This window comes from Sorex araneus, chromosome 4, assembly GCF_027595985.1.
Source record: "Sorex araneus isolate mSorAra2 chromosome 4, mSorAra2.pri, whole genome shotgun sequence".
Lineage (NCBI taxonomy): Eukaryota > Metazoa > Chordata > Mammalia > Eulipotyphla > Soricidae > Sorex > Sorex araneus.
Window position 1 is genome coordinate 103,822,680 of NC_073305.1, and position 21,023 is coordinate 103,843,702.

Below are 21,023 nucleotides of genomic sequence, written 5' to 3' on the forward strand. Positions count from 1 at the left end.
GGATGACAGTGACAGTGACAGTGTGTGTTTAAAAGTGTAGAAACTTGTAAAAATCCTAAAGAATATAATTTTATAGAAGGTATACATCAGCCCTATTTATGTATAGTCAGAGTACTTATTATTTTGAAAGAATACTCAAGCATGCATTATCCTTGGTGGTAAAGGCCAAGAATTTTTTTAACCCTTAGTACAATAATTTGGTTCTTTTTGACCACTACAGATTTAATTATGAAATCTATGCATATAGAAATTTTTCCTCATTACATTATTCTTAGAAACATTAAAATCATCATTTGTGTCAAAAAAGTGTAACTTACAAGATCCCCACCATTTAAAATTTTATGGACTTGTAACAAATAAGATATTCATCTTTCACATTCATTTTTGCTGTGTGTCATTAGTTCTTGTTTGTCATGCCATTAGATCCTATCTCATTTGAGCCTCTACAGTCCCACTTGCCCACATCTATTATTTTTGCACCAACACTGGCCTCTCAAAATCAGGTGAGTGTTCTTGTAATATTATTTACTCACTAGTCACATACCATCACCACTGCTATTGTTTCAGGGAGACAGCCTGAATGGTAGAGTACATACCTAGTCCCAAAATCAATCCCCAGTGGGATATGAACCTGGGAGTTCTCAGAACTGACTGAAGTGGCTATGGGGATCCAAGTACTTCCAGATGTGGCCCCTATATTTTAAAAAATAACATAGTTTTTACCTTTACAGAATAGATATAAAACTCACCACCATACCATAATTCCTAGCTCAGTGACTGACACACCCAAGACTAAATAATTAGCAGAGGGACAAATGCTACATATTGAAAGCAAGTGAAGGAGAAGGAAGACAAAAGGTCCAGTACTCTGGAATTCAGAACCATCTTCACTGTTTTCAAGTTTCCATACAATCCTGGCACCTCACTTATGCAAGCTGCTTCTTCTTCAGGTCCATCCTGTCTCTGAACTTCTGCTCTCTGCTCTTGCATCTAGGCTTGCCCAAACATTGACTCCCCAGCCTGTGTTGGAACCCCATAACTTAATATTACACCATCAGTTGCCAATTGCTAATAGGACAGATGTTCACCCCAGACAAATCCGTGTAACTTAACACTACCATCTGGACCCTGAGTTCTACCTGCTCCATGTTCAACATTAGTCTAGCTACATTCATGGTACTTATATGATTGAGCTTTTCACATGTTCCAGAACATGAGCCTGGTCTGCTCAAGATAAGCAGATTAAGTGAATCTCACACCACAATTAGCTATTTTCACATAACCTTTTAAGTTCCCTCATATTACCAGGGAATGGTATCGTCAAAATCTAATGTCTCTTAAAGTCTCAGAGTTTAAACCTGGAGTTTATATATTATTTATATACACATAGTCTCTAAATAAATTTGTGATCAAAACTAAATATTAAGTATGATGTCTTAAGCGGACAAAGAAGAGTCTTATTTTTTTCTCTAACTTCCTCCAAGAAGGATGAAATTCTTTACTTTCTGAAAAACCACAAGTTACTTTCATCTGGTTTTCCCCTTGTTCTCTCCCCTGTTTGAGCTCAATGTTTCACATGTTCATTTTGGTGCGATTCCATCTCAATACATCACCAGGAACACATGTGTTCCACTGGGACTTTATTCCCTGGAAGATGTGAATGGTGATGTAAATAACAGCATCACTGGAATTTAGAGGAAGTGATGCAATAAAGAAAACTATGGTGAAATGAGGCAAATTCCAGAAACTACAATCAATCTCTTTGGGATAATGTGGATAGTATTGATGCTCACTTCTATAGTAGTCATCAGCTGGAGCTGTCAGCACAAACATTAATTAAATGGCAGCTGTTGTTTTACCACTTCTAGGGGAGTGGAGTAATTCTAACTCCAAAATAGATTTCCAAGGATGAGAGCATTTCCAACTCATAAACTACAATAAGATCCTGATTGCAGTGTTTTTTTTTAAATGATATTTGCAACACAAGAATAAGCAGATGAGAGCTGAATATTTACAACTGGACTTGTATCAGTAGGTATGCATTATACCACTACATTTAAATAATTCTAACCTGTTATTGGAGCAATAAAGATACATTGTGCTAATCAAAGTTATAGAATCCAGTTCCAAAATTTGTTATTCTCTGGTACACTAAAGAAAATTTTGTGTTTTTTATTTTTTTATTTACACCATTACAAAAGCAATATGTAGCTATTAAATGTGTGGGGAATATATGAGGATAAAAGGAAATAATCATAGTCACTGTTTTCATTTTTAAAATATGAGAATTTTATAAATAAAAAGATTCAAGTTTATAAAAAAAATTAAGTCGCTAGATTATAGAAATGAGGACAGGAAAGGAGAGATATTGAGAGGGAAGAAAGAAGAGATAGACAGGAAGTGACAGGGTAGGGGTCAAGGACCTTGGATATATCAGCAATGTATGGGTGTGATATATGGATAAATCTCAACCATAGAGCAACATTTTAAGAAGGACACCCAAAGTATGCACTGTAGTACTATTGTCCCATTGTTCATCGATTTGCTCAAGCGGGCACCAGTAACATCTCCATTGTGAGACTTGTTATTACTGTTTTTGGCATACCGAATACGCCACGGATAGCTTGCCAGGCTCTGCCGTGCAGGTGGGATACTCTCAGTAGCTTGCCGGGCTTTCCGAGAGGGGCGAAGGAATCGAACTCAGGTCAGCCGCTTGAACAAAGGCCTTACCCACTGTGCTATCGCTCCATATAGTGACAGTGATATAATTTGTATAATTTATAGTGTATAAAATAAAATAGAATAAATAATATGATATAATAAATAATATAAACAATAAATGTATATGGTAAATATAAATGTATCATTTATATAATAAATAAATTTTAAAATGTGCCTGTCAAGGATGCAGGCTGTGGACTTGGAGAGAATTTGAGGACACTGATGGAGGGAAGGTGACACTGGTAGTAGGATTGGTGTTAGAACATTTTATGCCTGAAACTCTATTATAAGCAACTTTATAGATCATCATGTCTTCATAAAAACTTAATAATTTTTCAGACATTTCAACCAATGGCAACTAATTAGTAATGTTTACTTTCTCAATTTCTTAACATTTAATAAATCCAATTTGATGAAAACACTAGGCACTTTATCATGTTAATTTTTTTGTTTGTTTGTTTTTTGGGTCACACCTGGCGAAGCACAGGGGTTACTCCTGGCTCTGCACTCAGGAATTACTCCTGGTAGTGCTCAGGGAACCATATGGGATGCTGGGAATCAAACCCGGGTCACCCGCGTGCAAGGCAAACACCCTACCTGCTGTGCTATTGCTCCAGCCCCTATCATGTTAATTTTTACGTGTAAATATTTATCAGGACTGAAGCAATAGCACAGCAGGTAGGGTGTTTGCCTTGCAAGGGGCCGACCTGGGTTCAATTCCTCCGTCCCTCTCAGAGAGAGAGCCCAGCAAACTACCGAAAGTATCTCGCCCACACGGCAGAGCCTGGCAAGCTACCTGTGGCGTATTCGATATGCCAAAAACAGTAACAACAAGTCTCACAATGGAGACGTTACTGGTGTCCACTCTAGCAAATCGGTGAGCAATGGGATGACAGTGACAGTGAAATGACTTTCTGAAACATGTATACTATATGTATTTACATGGATATAAGGCAAATTAGGACTAGAAATAAATCAATGAACAACTGGACAACAGTCCTAGAACAGTGCTATGAAATATTTATCAGAGTAATATCTTATTTTTGTTTAGAAAAATTTGTGTTGCACTATAGTTTTCTTGGTATTCTCATCTTAGTAAAGTTTATATAACTAGATAATGTAACAGATTTTCCTTTCAGCATAATAAAGTCTGAACTATATAAAATGCCCAACATACAGAACCAATCAGAAAATTAATTTATGCATGCTATCTTTAAAAATACACCAAAAAGTCTAAGAAAGATTTTAAATGGTCCTTGGAATAAATTCAATCAGCAGCTAGTCAGTACCATGGACTAGACCAGCTTATTTCTGAAGCACTTATTGCTATAAGAGAAATGAAGAAACTAATCTCTTCCTGTTGATGGTGATATCATTTCATGTTTTGAAAATACAGGTACAGAATCTCAGGGGAAATGGTAAACCCAACAAATTTACAGTTCTAAAAAAAAAAAAAGAATCAAGGAAGGATCTGAATTGGAGAATAAAGTTTATGGTTAAAATGTGCATAAAAAGTTAATATATGCTCACAAAAGGCAAAAAATATATCAGCTCACTCCCATTTGACCCAGCAATACCACTGCTGGGAATATATCCCAGAGAGGCAAAAAAGTACAATCGAAACAACATCTGCACATGTATGTTCATCGCAGCACTGTTTACAATAGCCAGAATCTGGAAAAAACCCGAATGCCCCAGAACGGATGACTGGTTGAGGAAACTTTGGTACATCTATACAATGGAATACTATGCAGCTGTTAGAAAAAAGGAAGTCAAGAATTTTGTAGTTAAGTGGATGGGCATGAAAAGTTTCATGCTGAGTGAAATGAGTCAGAAAGAGAGAGACAGACATAGAAAGACTGCATAGATATTCTATGGTATATAGAATATCAGAGTGGGAGACTAATACCCAAGAACCGTAGAAATAAGTACCAGGAGGTTGACCCCATGGCTTCGTGGCTGGCCTCACGTTCCGGGGAAAGGGCAACTCAGAGAAGCGATCACCAACTACATTGTAGTCGAAGGCCATGTGGGGGAAGGGAGTTGCGGGCTGAATGAGGGCTAGAGACTGAGCACAGCGGCCACTCAACACCTTTATTGCAAACCACAACAGCTAATTAGAGAGAGAGAACAGAAGGGAATGCCTTGCCACAGTGGCAGGGTGGGGTGGGGGGGAGATGGGATTGGGGAGGGTGGGAGGGACGCCGGGTTTACAGGTGGTGGAGAATGGGCACTGGTGAAGGGATGGGTTCCCGAACTTTGTATGAGGGAAGTATAAGCACAAAAGTGTATAAATCTGTAACTGTACCCTCACGGTGATTCTCTAATTAAAAATAAATAAATTATAAAAATAAATAAATAAATAAATAAAATAAAAAAAAATATATCAGCTCACAAGGTAAGAGAAAGACAGGAAATAAGAAACAAAATCAGGGTCTGGATACATTAGAACAGAGGAAAAAGTGCTTGCCTTGCATGTCATAAAACCAGTTTCATCCCTGGTATTCCATATGCACCACCAGTAGAGACCATTGAGAAGAGACAGGAATAAACCCTGAGCAGAGTTAAGTGTGGCACAAAAAGAAAGCAACAACAACAAAAAAGAAACAAATCAGGAGTGAGAAAATGGGTAAGGCACTTATCTTACAATGAGGCCAACCCTGCTTCAAACTCCATCATTGACATGGTCCCCAAAACACCGCCAGGGGTCACTTTTGAGCACTCAGGGTTTGGACCAACCCTCTCTTTCCCCAACAAAAAACAAAAGAAAGAATGCCATGGAAAGAGGCCCTCTTGCAACAGTCGCTAAGAACATAAATTGCCACCAATCAGCCCATTACTGAGCAAGAAAGAAGAAATCAGGACCCAACTCTAGTCAAGCAGAGTTAGAGGCAACTCGGAGAACACCAGGGCCGGCTGCCAAGAGACCCTTGATACTGAGTCAGAGAAGCAGCTGCCATTCACCACGTTGGCTCCAGAACAGGAAAGTGATTAAGAGATTAAGAGTAGAAGCTGAGGTGTCCAATTACCTGGACTCAAACCCCAGACCTTCCACCTGCTTGTTGGGAGGTCCTGGACAATTCCCTCAGTCTCCTAATCTGTAAAATGTAGTGCTTGTGAATATCTGCTCATGGTACTGATAACGCCTAACACATAGAACGTACTGTTAAATTTTAACTATTTTTATGTTCATTATAATCATGTGATAGACTGGGACTTAAGAGGATTTTCTAATTTCTGCCAAATGATTTTTCTTTTGTCATCTTAATACCGGTTTGTAAATGATGAAACTGTACCAACCTTTGACAAACATTAAAATCATACAAAACCTTCCAAAATAGACAAATACGTGGGTACCCACTCATGCAAACTTCAATCAAAATCAATTAAGTAGCCCAGGTACCTGAATTCTTTTTAAATATCCCAGGTGATTCTGACACATAAGGGATGTTGAGAATGACAAGACTAGATGATCTCACGGCTCCAAGTTTAGTTCAGGATCTAATGGATTCAGAACTCTTCCATTTCCTGCTAGCTGTAGGTGGCTTCCAAAGCTATATGACTATATCAACAATGTGAAACTCAAAGCCCAAGTTTCTTCTCTAGATCAGACCATCAGAGAAGTACCACTCGAGAAGCTCTTACGGAATGTCTTAGATAAGTCTTGAATGAATGTGATGAATTGTTAATATCTCCCATTTAAAACGCATTAGCTACACACTAATGTGGAAATTATCATTCAGCTGTGTTGCCAAGAGAAATTTAAAATACTTGAATAAGAAAAAATAAAAACACTTTCAGAAACCAATCATTCAAGCCTTTTGTCTCTAAAGAATATATTAATTCCTACCACTCTTTGACACTTTTTTACATAAATAGAAGAAGAAGACAAAAGGAAAAAATCTAAGTTTATCATAAGTAAATCAGAAGAAATTATCTCAATAAAAAGGGACTTAATTTAAAAAAAGTAGTACATCTCTTCCTTTATTCTATATTCTATGCCATAAGCCATAAAACAAAGAATTTGTTTCAGGGAGGTCGCAGCTTATCAGCTAAGAGGTGCATAAGTCTTGTGTATTATCAGTAATGAGACGCATATATTTGTACTGGGGATAAGCTGAGACGTTTTAGTAAAGTTGTAGCAAGACAACTTTTACAACTCAGAATTTCTCAGAAGGTTCAAAATCAGATTCATATTATTGTATGTTTACTTCACTCAAAATATTCACCATTCTGAGATATTCAATTTCACCACCACATATAAGTTATCACATGGAAAGTAGAATGTTTCTGGTGGCCACTGACATTAAAAAGAACAAACAAGCAAAGCATTATCTGCTCCATCAAAATTTGTATTACTTTTCATGTAATTCCAAACTTAAATGTCATAGATGTAAATAGAAACTCAAAATTTCCAATAATCCAAATAGACAATTACTATGATTTTTAAAAATTCTTTAAGGGGAGGAAGTTTGGGTCACACCCAGCAGTGCTCAGTAGCTTTGCCTGGCTCTGTGCTTAAGAATGACCACTGGTGGTGCTCAGGGCACCAGGTATGGCAAACCAGGGTTGGTCCCATGCAAGCAAGTGCTTTTTCTCCTGTGTTACTTCTCTGGACCTAAAGATAAGTCATGATTAATAAAGGTAAATTAGTTAAATGAAACTCCTCATGTCATTGCACCATAAAAGCAAATCACTGATATGAAAAGTGACATTTTTCTTAACTGTAGAAAGTTCTCTGTTTTTTTGTGTTTTTATTTTTCTACCAAACAGAGAACTGATTCACTGAACAAAATCATTCAGAGCCAATAAAAGTGCTTATATCGAATGCAGACTTTTGTCTCCTTCACTGCCTTCGCCCACCAATATACATACTCCACCAATGCTTTTTCAAGGAATAGTGATACCAACTGCTAGAACATGTATTTTGTAGGACTCTTTGATAAACTTAATAATTCTTTTGATCAGGCATTTCAAATGCTACAAGAATAGAGCTCTACACCTGCCAGAGAGGCAGGCAGGGGGCAGAAGGGGGGTGGTATTTGGGAGGGAACTTGGGGACACTGGTGCTGGGAAAAGGACACTGATGGAGGGAAGGGTGTTGGAAAACTATATGACTGAAATCTAATCATGAACAGCTTTGTAAGGGTCTTACAGTGATTCAATAATAGTTTTTTTAAAAAAAAAAAAAAAAAGAAACAAGCTCCACTATTTTTTCATGAACTTTTGTTATCTGAGTTTTGCTACTAAGTTATTCAAAAATGACATGTCCAAGTACAGGAAGGCTCTCCACTAGCACTCCACTGAAGATTTAGCAATTATCAGCAGACATTCCTTTGAGGAAAGACACAGGTCCATGAAGTCAAAACCCTTCAAGGCTGAACAGTTCAGAAGGCTTTTTGGTGATTGAAAAAGTTTGCTCCAAGAATCCACAAGGGGTGCCACACCAATCCTCAGTCACAAAGCCCACTGTGATAAAAAACAAAACAAACTAACTAACTAACAACAACAACAACAACAACACTGCAGTGGCTTAAGAGTTTCCTTCTTCCAGACAAGAACTGAGTGTTGAAAATAGGTAAAGGGATATACACGATAAAATTCAGTATCTGTATTGCAAACCACAATGCCCAAAAGGAGGGAGGTGGGGTAAGAGAGAGAGAAAGAGGAAAAATGCCCACCATAGAGGTAAGGAGGAGGATGTGTGGGTGGACTAGGGGGAAACTGGCAACATTTGAGGTGGGAAATGTATACTGGTGAAGGGATGAATGTTGGAACATTGTATGACTAAAACTCAATCATGAACAACTTTGTAACTGTATTTTACTGCAATTCAATAATAAATAAATAAATAAATAAATAAATAAAATTTTAAAAGAAAGAATAGAGCTCTGAGCTATCAATGGAAACAACCAAAATCCCAATGATATATCAAAAGGCCTGGCTACAATAGTAGTCTTAAGATTTCATAAGAGTAAATGCTCCATGGTTTCCTCTTGGGGATAATCAACTCAGTGATATAGAAACCAAACCCACAGTGTCCCATCAATAACTGGGAAGGATAACTTCTGGACTCTATTGTTCTACTGCCCCAGGCCTAGATCCTACTGTGCAATCCAAATTGCTGCCCATGAACCTTTTGGCTTTCTTGAAAGACCCTGGAGAAGAATTCCAGATGTTCTGTTGACTCTGAATTCCTTTGTTCTTTGGCCACGGTAAATTTTTTCAAACTGCAAGCAATTGATTTTTTGTAGTGTCATTTCATATACCTTTCATTAAAACATACCCCAATCATCTTAAATGGAGGTCTTCCTTGAACAACTGTCTAAGTTTCAAGAAAGAGGTTTAAAATGTGGACTAAATAAGGACAAATTTCTCAGATTAGAATTGCAAACCTTGGGACTGTAGAGAATGTACAACCAGTAGGGAACCTCCCTAACATGCAACCAACTTTGGTTCCATCCCTGGCACCCAAATGGTTCCCTGAGTCTGCCAGCAATAATCTCTGATCACAGAACCAGAAGTAAGCCCTGAACACAGATAAGTGTGACCCAAAAACAAAAGAAGAAGGAGAAGGACAAGAAAGAAGAGAAAGAAGAGGAAATCTACCACTGGGAAACTTACTCCTTATAAACCTTACTATTCTAATCCATTAAATAAAGACAAAAATTTAAAGCTCTCACCCACTGTTGGTGGGAATGTCCAGCTTTTTGGGAAAACAATATAGATACTTCTCAAAAAACTAAGATTTGACCTTCCATATGACCAATCTATTAAAAAAAAATACACTCATTGCACCTCTAGTCACAGTAGCCAAAACCTACGAACAATCCAAATGTTAAAAAATAGATGACATTAGGGCTGGAGCAATAGCACAGCCGGTAGGGCATTTGCCTTGCACACGGCCGAACCGGGTTCTATTTCCGGCATCCCATATGGTCCCCTGAGCACCGCCTGGAGTAATTCCTGAGTGCATAAACTGGGAGTAACCCCTGTGCAACACTGGATGTGACACAAAACAAAACAAAACAAAACAAAACAAACAGATGACATAATAAAGAAACTATGGTATATGTATGTATAATGGAATAATACTCAGCTTAAGAAAGGATGAAATTATGAAATTTGCTGCTGGAGGCATCATACTGAGTGAAATCAGTCAGAAGATGAGAGGCAGTTAACAGAAAGAGCTCTCTTAAATAGAAAGGGAACAACAAATGGCCCAAAGCAACAAGATTTAATAACTTGTCAGCAAAATGAAGTTTATGAGGGCAGTGATATTGAGGAAGTGGGGAATAAAGTTAGGATGGTGAGTTAGGGGGGCTGGGAGAGAGAGGGAAACCCTGAGACAACAGTAGACAGAAATGGGCACTGTTATGGCAGATCTAGTACTGGAATGCTTTATATCTCAAACCATTGACAGTATTGCAAAATTTTAAATTACTGTAGACAAAATGAAATTAAAAAAATAAACTACTAAAATGGTCCTCATAAAGTTATCATGAGAAATAAATTAAATAAAATTTTATATATCTATATAAAGTTTTTGGCAAATGCCTAGCACAAAATAATCTCCAGTATGTTCTAGCTATTATTATTATTAGTTACATGTATTGTGTTATATATAACTATATCATCCATATGTTACATAGGTAACATGCTATCATATTGCTAGTATTATCATTGTATGATAAATTATATTAAAATTGGGGTCAAGGCCAGAGTGATAGTTCAGTGGGTAGAGCATTTGCCTTACACGTGACCAACCCATGTTTGATCCCCAGCACCCCATATAGTCTTCAATCCTTCTAGGAGTAAACCCTGAGCATTCCTGGGTATGCCCCCCCCAAAAAAATGGGGGCATGAGATTGAGTTGATGCAGTCTTTAGTGAAAACATCTTGTATACTAGAAAATTGTCTATGGAATGAACTGAATATAGAAAGTGAAAATATGGTACCTAAAGTTGAGACACCCTTGAGAAGTAAGTTCTATGCAGCTGGCTTCCTTAGAGATCAGAACAAGTAATAGACAGATGGTTTGCTGGTGTCCAAACCAGAAGATGATATCTATCAAGGCCGCATGTGAAAGTTAAGCTTGTGTATGGCCCCTCCCTCATCCAAATACCAGGCTGGTCTTCAAGCATGTGTCACTTACTAAACAGTTAATGAAACACAAAGAGCCTTGAATACCTCCAGTGTCACATTTCAAGACTTATGGAATAATTAGGAAAAATCTGAGCTGGCAAACCCTTTCTGGCTCACGCCAGTGAGCAAACCATCTTTGTTTTCCATTAGTGTATGTTGTCGTCACAGTAACTGCAAGGCTCCAAATACAGGCCTAGGGTGTCATTTCCTCATGTACGCAGGCTGCCACACTGAAATAGCATTATGAACTCAGCAATGCCGCTTTATTTCCTGTTGTGCTATGGCACCAGAGTAAAAGAAACAAGACCTAAATGAATTATTTAAGACATAAATATATTAAAGACATATAAAGAAAAATTAAGTCCATTTATCTTTATTACTGTTTCACCTATGACTCATGTTCTTGTGTGTGTGTACGTAAAAACCTATTTTTTTTTCAAAGATCTTTGACATAAACAAGGCAAGTTGGCAGTAACTTAATTAATTGTCTTGGTGATGTCAGCAGTCTCCTGTTTTCAATAAGACTGTCTTTTGCAAATGATCGCTCTGGGTAAGAGCTGTGTGCTGAAAATAGGTAAAGGAAAAACAGTATCTGTATTGCAGACCCCAAAAGGAGAGACAGACAGACAGTCAGACAGAGAGGGAGAGGGAGAGAGAGAGTGAGAGAAAGAGAGAGAGAGTGAGAGAGAGAAAGAGAGAGAGAGCGAGCCATAGAGAGTCTGGCTAGGAGGAGGGGGTGGCAAGAGGGAAATTGGGGACATTGGTGGTGGGAAATGTGCACTGGTGTAGAGATGAGTGTTGGAACATTTCATGACTAAAACCTAACCATGAATAGCTTTGTAACTGTGTATTTCATGGTGATTCAGTAAAAAAAATTAATAAAACTTTAAAAAAAGATTGTCTTTTGATTTTAAAACTTTAGCAAATTATTTTTTAAAGAAGGCAAAATTGGCCAGTTTTGATATAACCATTTGTGGTTTTCTTGCACCTTTTTCTTATGAAAATAAATAGTAAATAATCCATTTCTTCAATATAACTTGAGTAGATGACAAATCTAATTACTGCAAAAGCAGGTGGGGGAAGGATTTTTTTTTAAGTAGAGACACATAAGGTCTCAGCAAATGAAATAATAATGATTTATGTTTGGGTGAAGGAAGTTTTGAAGCAAGAAAGCTAAAATTTGAAGATTCCTTAAGTTCTCAGTTCAAGTCATGTTATTTGAGATAAATTCTGCATTTGCTTTAAAATTTCTCTTAAGTATGTCTTTCACATACCTGAGAAACATAAATCACACAATACAGTCTATGCTGACACCATTTCCCAAAAAAGGAAAAGCAATATCAATCTCCTTTTTACTTTTCAAGACTGCTGGGTTTAGACTAAGCTTGTAGAAACTAGTTAGCTTTGTGTCACATCATTTATTAGCTGAGAGTTTCTCAGGTTCTTCAACCAGCCTGTTGAAGAACTAACTAGGGATGCTCAATCCATCCTTGACTTTACTTCACCTTGCTGCCAGGCCCTTGAAATCAAACTGTGTCAACCTCATTAACCAGGAAAGTTGTAGTCTGCTTGCAGTCTTTCCCCTCTTCTGATTAGTTAAAGAACAGACTAAACATTTAAGGAAAAAAAGAGTCACTGTCCTTTATCTTTTCCTGAGATTTCTGTATTGGTTTTTCCCTAAGACCTTTATGTCTTATGACCTTTGCATCCTATAAAGGCAGGAAAGATTTGGTGTTTTGGTTTTTTGGATTTTTTTTGCCACACTCAGCAATGCTCAGGGCTTACTTCTGGCTCTGCATGAAGGAGTCACTTCTGGCAGTGTTCAGGGGATCAAAAAGGATGGTAAGGGACTGAACCCAGGTCAGCTATGTGCAAAGCAAATGTCTTACCCACTGGACTAACTCTAGCCCATTGTTCCTAATTTTCTGTCTTGTATTTTTCTCTTTTCTCCCTATCCCCATTACTCCTACAATAAGTTTTTTTGTTGGAGAATAAGAATTACAAATCTCTTGGGCCAGAAACATAGTAGAGAAGGTAAGGCATTTGCCTTGCACATGGTCAACCTGAGTTCAATCCTTGGCATCCAATATGATCCCCCAATCATGGTCAGGAGTAACCACTGAGCATCGCCAGGTGTGACCCAAAAAGAAAAAAAATTACAAATCTCAACCTTATTTCTTAGGAACTCATTCTTTCCATTGGGAAAAATAAAGCAAGAGAAACAGGTCTAAACCATAACTGTCCTGCATATTTGTTGGCCCTAAAGATACTAAGAAACTTCCCTCTTTTCATATATTTTTCTCATTTTAAACATACAGAAGAATATGCACTCCATAATTTCCAGACCAGTTTTTATGACATAGCACTTTTTTTGTTTGCCTTGGTAATATTTTCCTGTTATGTTTAAGAAGAATTGATGGGATTAAGGGTAGTGAATAACAAGAGTTCATTTCCACTTGGTAAGGTTGACACTGGCAGGAGATAACCTCTTTTGGTCTTTTCATTTTTATCTATTACTAAGTTAGTAAAACAAAGCATCCAGGGAATAAATAAAGAATAATACATTAAATAACATCCTTCCATGGAGGAGGAAGTTATCATTATTGTACATTACCAGTTAAACTGCCTATACAAGACACCCAAGAACTGTTTATAAAGACACTTTATCTACAAGTGCAAATATAGAAACCATAGAACAGTCTATTCTGTGGGTGATTTCTTGCCTTTTTGCTAGAAGTTCTATAAAACAGCAAACTACAGAGTGATAAGTGGGGGAGGTGTTGAAATATAAATTCCATGCTAAATTATTGGCTGGTGTTCAAACTATGTCTGCTTAGAGTACCCAGCAGCAAAATATGTCCCAAACAGGATTCCAAATTTAAACAATACATTCTTCTGTCTTTCCCTATGATCTATGAACTTGAGTTCACATACTATATCTGAATCCAAGAAATCTTTGTGCAACAAAGATTAAACATTTAACTACATTTGATATAAAAAATAAAGTAAGAAAAAGCCTAGTTACTGAAAAATCTATGTGGTAATGCTAAGAACTTATTTACTCACTTGATCTTTAAAACAATTCTTTAAGGAAGATGGAATTTTTACTCTCACTTTACAGATGAGGAAACGGGGCACAGTGCCTAATTTGCACAGGGTCATAGTAGTTAAAATCTGTATCCAAGCTATCTCACTTCCTAGGTACAGGTCTCCTCCATAACAATGAGCATACCTTTATTGTTCTACTTAAACTTCAATTTAAAGGAACTGTTGCGGGGCTGGAATGATAGTACAGAGGGTAAGGCCTTTGCCTTGCATGACCTGGGTTCTATTCCCAGCGTTCCATATGGTCCCCTGAGCGCTGCCAGGAATAATTCCTGAGTACATGAGCCAGGAGTAAGGCCTGTGCAATGCCAGGTGTGACCCAAAAAGCAAAAAAGGAAAAAAATTATGTAAAATAAAAAAATAAAAGAATTGTTGTATTTTACCTTTGCCATTTATTTCATTTATCAAATATATTAATTTTATTAATATCTATAATCATTTACCTTCTGTTTCTTCAAAGTTCCTTTTGTATATTTTACTTGAGGGAGGAAGATCTCCCCAGCAATACTCTGAGATCCTCTGATTATCATTCATGGTGATAATCAGCCCCAGATCTTCAGTGATGAGGGTTACTAGCACTGTATCAGGAAATATTTAGGCAGAGTCTCTTGCCCCTGTGCCTGGCTGTCTTCACTGGGCCCCTCCGAGGGGGGTGAGTTGAGATTCCCTCCCCACTGTGAGAGGAGCCCTTGCACCCGAAGACCTCCGGAACCTAGCCACAGCCATTCTCAAGGCCACTCTCTTCATGTTTGGATGAGCCTCACGCATGAAAGAACCAGCAGAGGAATTCAGGTGTGCAGGACCTGGGGCTGAGAACTCCAAGCCAACTCCAATCAGGACTGGGCCTCCTCCACCCAGATCCCCCATTTTCCAGTAGCTTGGCAGCCACACCCACAAACTGCCCCTAGTGCAGTGTAATCCCATCAACGACCAAGATCCAGAGACTATAAAACAAGGCTCCCGGAAGTGTGCAGCTGTATTCCAGGCTGCAAGACCTCGTATAGCCTAGTTCTCCCTCTCGGAGAACCTGACAAGGTACCAAGAGCATCCTGCCCACACAATAGAGCCTGGCAAGCTCCCTGTGGCATATTTGATATGCCCAAAACAGTAACAATGATGAGTCTCATTCCTCTTACCCTGAAAGAGACACCAATGCGGCACCACTGGGAAGAACAAGTAAAAAGAAGCTGCTAAAATCTCAGGGCTAAGACAAACGGAGACATTACTGGCACCTGCTTGAGCAAATCGATGATCAGTGAGATGACAGTGATACAGTGATACAGTGATATTTAGGGGGATGAAGGGCCAGTATTAGAACTCAGGACTTATACATGCAGGATTATCTCCTCTGAACTATTTCCCCACCATCCCATTAAACTTTTATTCTTATTGCTATGTCTATGTTAAGGTAGTGTATATAAATAATTGTCATGTTTTTCTAGGTTTTAGAGGATACATTCCTAAAAGTTGTCACATTTTTTCTCTTAAACTTTTCTGATAAAGTAAGTCTCAAGCTTATGGGTTCATAATCAATGATAGTATTTTTCTAAAAATCCACTTATTTCAGGAAATAAAATGAAACAAATGAGTGAAAATGTACATAAGCAAGCTCAATTAAATCTTGTTTCATTAAGAAACCTGTTTTATGGAGAAATATTCATCTCTCAAAAAGGAAAAAGTTATTTACCTTTAGTTAAAACTGTATATTGTTCCCAACGATTCAACTTCTAAAGAATAAGTAAAATCTAGAGGTCAGAGGGAGGGGCTGGAGCGATAGCACAGCAGGTAGGGCGTTTGCCTTGCACGCAGCCGACCCGGGTTCGATCCCCAGCATCCCATATGGTCCCCTGAGCACCACCAGGAGTAATTCCTGAGTGCAAAGCCAGGAGTAACCCCTGTGCATCGCCAGGTGTGACCCAAAAAAGAAATAATAATAATAATAATAATAATAATAAAAATAGAGGTCAGAGTGAATGCAAAGAAAATATTGCTTCCAAAAACATCATTTGTGCTTTATCTCACACAGTAAGGTTTCATGATGAATTAAAAATAAGAAGGGGCCAGAGTCATAGTTTAGTGGGTAAGGCATTTGCCTTACACAGTGACCTGGGCTCGGTCCTTGTCACCCAATATGGTCCTCCAAGTCTTACCAAGAGTAATCCCTGAGCCAGGAGGAAGCCCTGAACACCACTGGATGTGGCTCTGGCTCCCCTCCCCCCGCTAAAAAATTAAGAATAAGAAATAGCACCTTTTTAAGTATCTAGAAGGAAAAAAAATGTAGTATTTGAATGTTCAAGGTCATATATTAATCCAGGACCCATAAGTAAAAGAAACCATGCTTTAATAAAATATACATAACTAATAATATAACTTACCAAAAGATGACAAGTATACAAGAGTTACATAGTGTTTAAAGTTCTAAGACATCATAAGACATGCATGTATGTATACAGTCTTTATACAAACCACTTAACTCTTGAGAGACATGTTTTCCCCATATTCAGGCATATGAGTATATTCATAATTACTTGTGATTTTCTGTGCATAGTAAAGCTGTGCAGACCTTCCTTGATGAACTTTTTAGATCAAAAATAATTGTTCCAAAAAATAAAATAATAATAATAATAATTGTGCCTACTCCAGATGGAATCCCAGTGACCAAGAGCTTCCACAATCAAGGCCCTCAGTATGAGGGTTCTAGGACTAAATCTCCAGGCCACAAGGCATCAGAGGACCTGGGATGTCCCTCTTTGAGTCCCCATCTGCCCACAAGCCTGGCTGTCATGCCTACAATTTGCCTCAGAGTGCCATCTTAGTGCACCCACAGCCCTTGCCCAGAGACTCCCAGTTGAATCCCAAAATGAACTAGTGCCATACAGAGATGTCTTTGGAACCCAACCATTTACAATCTAGAAATTTACATTTACAAATTTACATTTATATCATGGCCACACGAGTTCTCATGATATTCAAAATGAGCAATGGAAAATAAATCATCTAGCATCTGACCCTGGCAGATAGGCTTGAACACTAGTGGCAAAATTTGAGCAAAATATAATTCCCAAAACTAGAGAGACAGTATTGGGGAGATTGTCTGCCATAGAGGCAGGATGAGGAATGGGATGTGTGGAGGAGGGGGAGATACTAGGGACATCGATGGTGGAAAGTGTACACTGGTGGAGGGATGGGTATTCCGTCATTATATGGCTGAATCTCAAACATAAAAGCTTTGTAACTGTATCTCATGGTGATACAGTAAAATTAAAAATGTAATGTGGACTTCATGCCCAATTCAATCATCTTAATCAATGGCTAAATAAATAGCAGTACTCCTACATTACATAAAATAAAATAAAATAAAATAATTGGCAGAGCACCTGCTTTGCAAACATGAGATTGAAAGTTGAATCCCTAGCAATACCCCACATGCATATACTACAATCCCAGAGGCATTTGGCATGTCTGATGCTGCCACAATGTGTGTGATATCTGGCACAACACACCACATGTTCAAATACCTCAAACTATAGTGCGCAACTTTTGGTAATGCAAGAAAACAACAACAAGAAGGGAAAGATAAGACTTTTTAAATTGTGTTTTAAAACATGCATTAATATACTAAGAAAGCATGATTCCAACTATTAACTCACTGGGAATTATACTTTTTTTACAAACTAATCAACAGAAATTTAGTAACAAAATATTAGTAGAACATTAACAATATACAGAGGGCTGAAAAGCTTCAAAATGAAGTGCTTAAAAGAAAGATTTGTACCTATTACCTTTAAAATTATTCTGGTTACAAATACAAATCTTGCTTAAATGTTTCTTAATTCTGAGAGAGCATCTTACTCTCTAAACAAAGAAGGAATCAGTTCTAAAAATGATGGTCTTAGAAATCGTTGTAAAAGTGGAACACTCTGGTCTGGTTCTTAAAGTCTGGGTGGGGAGGCAGGCAGGATGGAACAGGCAGAAGGGAGCATTCAAATATTTACTGTGTATATGTTTGGGAAATGGCCCCAGATCTGAAATATGTGAAGCATAGGGACACTTGTTGATTAGTGAGAGCGAAGACTGGTAAAAGTCAAGTATGTGCCAGATGATAGAAAGTTTTCAAAAAACCCAGACTAGGTGTTTGGCAGCAACTAGGAGTCCCAGAAGATAACTAAAGAGCTGAGAAACAAGTTTAGCAATGCTTCAGTAAAATTCACCCACGGACGCAGGCAAGATGACTTGGATGGCAATGAGAGGCAAGAAGAAGGTGTTGTTTAATCCAGGAGGTGAAGAGAACAGACTTGATTGTGGTAGGAGATACGGCAATGAAATCTAACAACTATTGTGGTAAATAAGAAAGGAAAGATTCCAAAATAACACAAAAATTTAAATGCGGGTATATAGGTGACCATAATTTTTCGCTCATAATAGCTTAATTGTTCATAAATAGAGCACAAAGTCTAACCTGAGCTATTCTTTATTTTAAGTGTACAACCATGAAGACAATAATCAAGCATTCAATTTATCAGGAAACAGACTTTCCACTCAGGGCCAAATGCTGTACTCAGTTATCTGCACATTGTTCTGCTGACTTCAAAAGACACAAAATGTCTAGAACTAATGTTAGGTTTTGGCCTTACACATACATTTGTAAGCCGATAATGTGACTCTTCCTATGATTGAAATTTTTAAAGTAAAACATTTAGTTCCAAGTTTTTTAAACTCTTTTAATACAAAGATACATCATATCTACTAAAGTACCAGGAGTTTCATTCTTTGACACCAAGAAAACTGAAGCATATTTGTATACTTTGCTAATAGGATTAATATTATATACTTAGTAAACTAATCATATACTCAAAATTATGAACACATTACCTATGTAAGTTTAAATTAGTTTCTATTAAAATAGAAGCATTTACTGAAAAAGATTAGCACATTCTTATTTGTCAACAACTTGTTCAAAATCAGTCTTGGGCAAATTCTTTAAGTTGACATAATAGACTCAATTCTTTTAAAAAGAGCATCTGCGTTGTAATACTTAGATTAGAATATTTATTGAAATTATCATATTCATTTAAAAGAAAAATCTTTCTATGCTAATCCCGCCTAGCTACAGACCACAGGTTTCAATAGTAACCACATTATCAATAATGTTTGTTAGCTTCAGTGTGAACTAGATCATGCTAAGCAATTCTTATAAAATTACATTGCAATTCATAGAAAAGTAGAGAGAATACTAACAAATAAAAGGAGAACTTCTTTCTCACTATAGTAAATACTCATACATGCGGCATAATGAATTTTATTATAAATTCTACTTTAATTTTAAAAAGTCTAAATCTGCTCTCTCTCTGCACAAGTAATGACACCATTTATTTTTAAAAGAACACACAAAATGACATTCTCCTGAATAGTTTATATTCAACAAGTACAAAAGCAGAAACTTAATACCAGGTATATTTTGTGCCTAGTCAGAAAGCATTGGAGTAACTGTAATGTAATGAGGTCAGAAGCAGCACAAGGTGTACTAGAGTAATCAGAGAATTAGGCAAAAGGAGAAGCAGAAAGCAGCAAGTCAAAAGTACAGCAATACAAACATCATGTGGGACTTTCCTCTGATTTACCACACAAGTTGCAAAGCTAGCTTCAATAAATGAAAGTTATTTTGCTTCTAGGGAGAATATTCCCTCCATTTAACAGTCACCCTAACTGTCAAATGAGCTATAAAATTGTTCTGTGTCATATTGCTGTTACCTGCCAGAGGAGAATAAAAACAATACAGAAATATTTAATAGTGGCTATTAAAACACAGTAACAATCGTTGTATTTGAAAAATAAATCAGGATAATACTGAGAAGAGATGATGTGTCTAATTTTTTAAAAAATAATTCACACTGATTCCTATCGCACACCCTCTGTGTTCTAAGATAATAGAGCTTAAAGAAATAAGCATCAAAGGAAACAGAAAGAATCAGAGAAAACTCTTTTCTTGTGGGGGTAGAAATGCAAGCAAATAAGTAGCTATTTATTTTGGTCTTACCTGACGGCAGCCCGTTTAACCAAGGGTATGTCCTTTATGGAAGTAGCTTATCCTTTGAAGAACCCAGTGGCTTGTCACACAGCCCAAGAGAGACTGGAGTCCTGGAAAACTATCCAGCCCAAAAGAATACACAGGAAAAAGCTTTTCCCACTTTCCTTCCTAGGACTAGCCAATAGCTGAAGTCATGCAGGAAACTGAGTAGAGAGAAGGGGAACGCAGCTTCTTCTCCCTGCAATCCTGATCAGCAGAAATTGGAGGCTGTTGTATATCTCCCGCCCAGACTTTTGTTTTAAAGTTTTTTCAACTGTTGCTAGGTGTTGTTGGGTTCTGAGATTAGGTTTCTCTCATCTTCGGCTCCCTTCACAACACTGACAGAGCAATGACTTTGCTGAGGAGCTGAGCTCGCGCGTGCTATATTTAACCAGTGTTCTCAGCAAGTCAAGCCTGTCAACAGCTGAGAAGTTTGGAGTCGGCTTTACTCGGGTCCTCGGCAGCTGGGTTATCAGTGGATATAGTTCTGCTCCCCCAGTAAAAGATTGCGGAAAACCTGCAGTCCCTTTTAAGGACTTCTGCACATGACAGAGGTAATTTTTACTTGGAGCTCTTAACTACAGATTGTGATTTGGGTCTTAGGTTTTAAAATCCGAAAGAAAGAAAGAAAAAAAAAAACAGCAGCTCTTGTCTTGGGCAGAGCAATTCACTAATGCAATATTCTCCTCAATTAGACTTTCTCAGAGAAGTGTGAAAAATTGTAAAGGCTTTTAAAGGTGTATCACAATTATCAGGGAAATTCTCAGTGAGACCACTTCCGGGGTTGTTGTTTTTTTTTTTTACATTGATGTGTTACAGTCATAGACTGATGACTAACCCAGTCCTATTAAAATACTATAACCATAAGGAGATAGCTTTAAAATTATATTTTTGAAAGGAATAAAATGAACAAGAAAAATCTTAGCACTGGCAAGCAGGTCATTCATTCAAAGTAGGAAATGGAGATTGCTGAGGAAAATCAGAA

At 37.6% G+C, this 21,023-nt stretch overlaps 1 protein-coding gene across 2 annotated transcripts in view; it reads right to left on the bottom strand.

The window, feature by feature from the left end:
- FILIP1 (filamin A interacting protein 1) overlaps positions 1 to 20,260 on the bottom strand; it is a 216,148-nt gene extending 195,888 nt beyond the window's left edge. Inside the window, exon 1 of one of the 2 annotated variants that reach the window (XM_012932143.2) lies at positions 20,009 to 20,260. The gene's annotated coding sequence lies outside the window, so the exon portion shown is untranslated. The remainder of the gene's footprint in view (positions 1 to 20,008) is intronic. The other variant, XM_004605908.3, reaches the window with a different exon arrangement.
- Between the last annotated feature and the right edge of the window lie 763 nt (positions 20,261 to 21,023).